The sequence below is a fragment of the Pteropus vampyrus genome, unplaced genomic scaffold (assembly GCF_000151845.1).
Source record: "Pteropus vampyrus isolate Shadow unplaced genomic scaffold, Pvam_2.0 Scaffold492, whole genome shotgun sequence".
In the NCBI taxonomy this organism is placed as follows: Eukaryota; Metazoa; Chordata; class Mammalia; order Chiroptera; family Pteropodidae; genus Pteropus; species Pteropus vampyrus.
In genome coordinates this window covers 269,900-275,900 of record NW_011889273.1, presented here as the reverse complement: position 1 = coordinate 275,900, position 6,001 = coordinate 269,900, and the positions used below count along the sequence as shown (strand labels likewise).

General features: G+C 52.3%; 1 pseudogene; it reads right to left on the bottom strand.

Moving 5' to 3' along the window:
• Positions 1 to 636: 636 nt before the first annotated feature.
• LOC111732797 lies at positions 637 to 755 on the bottom strand (annotated as a pseudogene).
• Between the last annotated feature and the right edge of the window lie 5,246 nt (positions 756 to 6,001).

The following is a 6,001-nucleotide window of genomic DNA, read 5'->3' as shown; positions in this document are numbered from 1 at the left end:
GGTGTGGGTTTCTAACGCCCCGGAGTAAACGCCCATGACCCTTAAGCTGAAACTTGCATCTCGTTCAGTCGTGGGCCGTGCAGGTTCCAAGGCAGCAGGTAAGAGCTGGAGCCTGGCAAGTTCATGCACCATACCAGTTTCTCTCCGCTGAGAAGTCTTCACCAAGCAGCTACATTGCCCGCTGCAAGTCACGTGTTAAAATTCTGAATAAATTGACCTCCAAAATAGTGAAGATTAATCTAAGGATTTCCAATGTCAGTAGCTTTTTTAGCTGAGGCCACGACCCCTTCTGCTTGAATCGGTGCACACGTGCAGGGTTGCCGCTTCATATGCTAGATGTTTACTCTCAGACTTTCAATGTCCATCCAAGGAAGTTTAATTGCACCATATCCTCTTTAACGAAAAGGAAAATTTGATTTAAAACTGCTGAGTAGCACTAGAGTAACACACCCATCTGACTCTTGTTTTTTTATTTTAAATGAGGGTAGTTTCATTTATATCAAGCGTTTAAAAAATCCACATGCTGATAAGCATATAAGCTATTCTGTCCTGATGTTTTTTGAGCTGCTGGGGACAGTGACAGATCATTCAAAACCATACACTTTTATCTTTTTATGTTTATTTTTTTATTTTTTACGCCTACAGCACCTGGTCTTCCTAGGTGGTCTCCCGTCCAAGTACTAACCAGGCCCGACCCTGCGCAGCTTCCGAGATCAGACGGGATCGGGCACGTTCAGAGTGGCGCGGCCGTAGAAAACCATACACTTTTAAAATAACAAGTACTTATCCAGATTTTACTCCTTCCCCGCCGGATAGGCCAACACGCAGGACGACGGTGAGGATCGAAGCCAGTGATGAAGGCGAGAGCGATTTCTGCACTGGGAGTGGAGGAGCTCACACAGACGTATTTTTTAACGAATGTCAGCTCGGGAAAGAAGTCGCGACGTGAGTGACGTCATGTTTGTTGTGGGACTTTTATTACCCAAAGTCTCTCTTTTTGTGCTGTCCTAAATTTAAGGGCCTCAAACGATATGTCTTCCCCAACCTTCTATTTCCCACCATTTTCTTCCTTTCTCTTCTGCGTCCGTTTTTAACAGAAGACAAAACCCTTAAATATCTTTCGAAAATACTGCCGGGCTGCTTAGCAGGCTCTTCTGACCAATTTTGTTGACTGTAGAAACAGCTTAGGGGAAAGAAAAAAAAACTGCGTTTTGGAATCAATATTACAAAATCGACTGACCGCCTCTGAAACTTTGAAAGCTTGCCCGTAACCATTATGGTCAGGACAGCGCTGACTCACACCTTTCTTGAGGAACAAAGAAGCTATATGTTTTAAGGAGACACGGCTATTCGGTTTTTCCATAAATGTGGGTAGAACATCCATCTGGAAAAGTAAACAATCCAGCCTCCCCAAACCGGTCATGCCACATGACGGGTCATTCTTCCAAGCCTCCAAAGAATTACCTTTTCAGGACCAGTTTAGGGGTGGAAATCTGCTATTGGTCGACCATTTGATCACCTTTTCTTTGGTAGACTTAGGACAGAGAAGAGCCACTTATGTTCCACGCACAGGTGGGTGGAGGTGACCGGCTCGGGGGCCAGCTCTCTGGGAGTGTCGCACACCTGCGGCAGCTGAACAGGGAGCCGTGCGAGGCTGGAGCTGTGACAGTGGCCACATTTCAGGTCATCGGTGACCAGCTTTGCCGCTTCCAGACTGTTCTGGGCTCTCGTGGGAGGAAGCACAAATCGATTCATTTCGGGTTCGAGGTGGGCAACGAGGTGACAGTCACACCTGGATCAGAAGTCAGAAAAGGCAACGAGGTGACAGTCACACCTGGATCAGAAGTCAGAGGAGCTTCGGCATCCCGGGAACGCCTGTGGACTCACGCGTCAGCATCGTGCGGCGTCCCTGTCCATCGTTGTCACGCTGCAACACCTGGCGAGCGCCGGATTAAACCTACGTCGACCTCACCGTCTCATAAAGCAGCAGCTGCGCTCGCCACCGAAGAAAATCAAAGCGCCTGGGCCCTGGGAGAGGCTCTCGCTCTGGGGAAGAAGCGCCCTTAGCGCTTCAGTTTCTCAGTTCAGAAAACTGGTGACCAGATGCCACCACGTTCGAGGGGATTGTGAGACAAGGGGGAAGACAACAGTACATTTCCAAATGTAACATGCGTGCCATCCACTGAGCGGCTCTTCAAAGTGCAGATGCCGGTTCCGCAGGTCCGGGCTGAGAGCGGAAACTCCGAACTTCTACCCAGCTCCCCGAAGACGCTGGTTCTGTTGGTCTGGGGACCGCACCGTGAGCAGGTGACAGCTCCATTCCTAGGCAGATGGCTTTGCAAGGCCTGGAGGGTTACCTCAGCGGATGAGTTGGGGGCAAAGGGCTGGTGACTGACGACATTTCCAAGTGAAATAGAACGCCGATGTAAAATGACCACCAGGGTCACATCACATTCATTCTTTTGTCAGAGACGAGACGGGGCAGCGAGCAGGCCCTGTGCGATTTTTCAGTGGGACTTCGTGGTGTGTGCCCAAGCTCAGCCTCCAGCTCGCTCCTGGCTCCCATTCATTCGTGAGGGCTAAGGTGCACGACAGTTTTCACATCTGCTTCTACATTGCACCCGGACTTTCGAGAATGTTCTGAATTTCAAGGCTCTACCCCCAGTTCTACTCTAGCACACTTATTTCTGTGGAATCTGAAATCCTCGTGTTTGATCCAGAAAACACGGCCACCGCGTTAGGCGGTGCTCTGAGCAGCCTCACTGCTGGGTCCTGTTGGCCTGGAACGGGGGGCTGCAGGTGGCGTCCCCGCCCCCCGGGCCATCATGCCATCTCGTGGCCGCACGGCCCCTGGAGACTCAAGGCCCTGGGCCCTCAGCGGTCAAGTGCAGAGAATGAAGTGGGGGAGGGGCACCGACCTGTGAGTGTGGACGTCACTGGGCCGCCCGGGAGAACTCGGCACGCAGCTCCCCTAACTGCGGCAACCTCGGCCTGTTGGCGTGACGGGAGGGAAGGGAACACTGAGCATTCGCTCCGCGATGCCCCATGATCGATGGCTGAGCTCACTGGGCTCGTGGGTGGCGGGGCGATGCGGTGGAAAGTGAGGTCTGGGGGGCCGCCAGCTCCCCTGGGCCAGGGCACCCTGAGCGCCCAGGGGAGGCTCGCGGGGGCCGGGTGTCACCAGGTGACCTTCAGGACAGTCCAGAGGAGAGAGGGCCCGGGTGATGCGGGCGTGGAGCTCCAGGACACAGCTCTCAGCTGCGCGGGAGCCGGGGAGGCGGGGCCGAAGGCCGGTCCGGTCCAGGGCCAGGGCCAGATACCGCCGGGACCCTGCTGACCGGGGGGTGACTGTTAAACAAGCCCAACGATCCCGACGGAGGGTGTGTGTGCCTGTGCGTGTGCGTGTGCAAGTGTGTGTGGTGTATGTTCATGTGTGTGGTTATGTGTGGTGTGTGTGCATGTGTGTGGTTGTGTGTAAGTATCTGTGGTGCATGTTTGTATGTACATGTGCGGTTGTGTGTATGGTATATGTTTATGTGTGGTGGTGTGCATAAGTATGTGTGTGGTGTATGTTTGTGTGTACGTGTATAGTCGTGTGTGTACATGTAGTGTGTGTTTATGTGTGTGGTTGTGTGTGTATGGGTGTGGTGTATGTTCGTGTGTATGCATTGTGTGGTGTGTGCATGTGTGTGGCTGTGTGTGTGCATGTGGTGTGTGTCTATGTGTGTGGTTGTGTGTGTAAGTATGTGTGTGGTGTGTGTTCGTGTGCATGCATTGTGCGGTGTGTGCATGTGTGTGGTTGTGTGCGTGCATGTGCTGTATGTTTACATGTGTGTCGTGTGTAAATATGTGCATAGTGTATGCTTCTTGTGTGCTTCATGTGGTTGTGTGTGTGTGTGTGTGTGTGTGTGTGTGTGCGCGTGTGGAGAAAAGACAGAAGACAAGAGGCTGGTGACGGTTCACATGCATGTTACAACCCAAGTGAGTGCAGTCAACCACCACAGTTCCTGCCCAATTATTTTTTGAATGCTGCACATGGAAAATCTCGCCATATGGAAATATGCATTAATACCAAAATGTTTTTTTCAAAGTTCAGCATGAAAGTGTTCTATTAATGCCAGCTTGGGTGACATGATTTTCAGCTTACGTTTCAATGAAAAGGACTGTCTGCGGCCTCGCCCAGACCCCTCGCATCTGCGGCGAGTGGCCTTCGTGTCTTCCTTCAGTTTTAAATTGGAACGGACTCTAATCGTGTCTCCGGTCCGGGTGGCCGTGTGAGAAACGAAAGCCCTGCTATAAAACGCTTCCGTTGCCGGCTGCTCGCGGTTCTTTGAGTTTGAAAGGACTGAGTTAATGGCAGGGGAGAAACGTTTCCACTTTGGAAATTAAATTTATATCCTGAGCAAAGTCAACCACCTTTTGGAAAATCTCAGGTAACATCCAAAAATTGAGCAAATCATTTATTCACAACCACCAAGTGGAAATACAGGAGCAGGCATGACCGGGCAGCCGCGCCCTCCACGTGGGGCTTGTTCTGTCCCTGACGGGGCTGCCACCCTGGGGGCCCCCTCCACCGAGCAGGACGCGGAGCACCTAAGACTCGGCTTCGAATCTGCACATTTTTATTTGACAAAGATTTGGGATCATCGTGTTTTGTTTGAATGTCTTGTCACGACAAACACAGGTTTATAAATGTGTGAGGGGCCAAGAGAGGCCGATGCGAGGGAGAGGGGTCCCAAGGGGCTTCTCCAAGCCTCATCCCCCAAGTGGCCATCGAGCGTCCCAGGAGGAGGCAGGAGGGGAAGGTGGGTAGGGAGGACTCACTGAGGCCAGCTTTGTTCCTGAAGGTGACCCAAATGTCACACACACACACATTCACACACATCACGGTTTTACGTATAACGTACCTTAGAATTAAGGCAGAGTAGGTTTGAGTTTGCAAAAGTAAGGAGGGTAGTTCCAGATCCTCTTCTGTTATGATATTTTGAAGCTATTCCGATGTAGGTGCTTCTGCTGAGTAAATTCCCTCCACTCACAAAACCCTCACACAAACAAACAAACAAACAAACAACACACCGATCTCTTCCCTGCCCCTCCGTGCGCACAGCGGTCGGCTCTGCACCCCCTGCCAGCCGCTCTCTCTCTGGCCCCGTGCAACCTGGCCACAACCTTCCTGTTATGCTGAAACCGAGAGGCCCCGGCAATAACCACTACACACGTGCACACGCACACACACACGTGCACATGCACACACATGCACACACGTGTGCATGCACACATGCACACGCACACATGCACATGCGTGAGCACACATGCACGCTCGTGCATTATGCACATGCGTGCGCACATGCACACACACATGTGCACAGTTGCACGCATGCACGCGTGCACGCATGCCCGGGGCTTTGCCCTGTCTTCCCTCCCACAGCTAAGCAAACTAAAGGCTATTTATTTCAGGGCCGAAAGACCCAAGAGCAGTAAGTGAGAGTTCAAGCCGAGACACCGGGGTGAGTGTGTGGTGCTTGTCCCAGAACCACTGCGAGTCAGCGTGTGAACGTGGACAGTGTTGACGGTCCACCTTCTGTGGTCCTGACCCCACGGTGATGACCGCGTCTTGCTCATGGCTCTGCCTGTCCACCAGCACGATTCGTTCTCCAGGATGCCAGCTCCACTGTTCTCAGACCTTTACCACTCTCTAAAATTACCCTTTTGACTTATTTACTTGGGGCTTTTCCGCACCCCGATCCCACGCGGGGGGAAAGAGCTGTGGTGCTCGCTGTGATGGTGCCAGTACCTGGTGTGCAGTAACACCTCATCGGCACTCATTGAAACAACAAGCGACTTAGTAAGCGTCAGGGCATGTGCTCACACTCCCAGGCCGGGCGTAAACACAAGCAGTTTGAAAGCAGGAGGCCCTGGGAAGCTTCGCTGGCGCTGCCTCGCCACCGTGTGGCCACTGCTATCATTGCAGCCAAGGGCTTCCAGCGGTTCTGCATTGTCA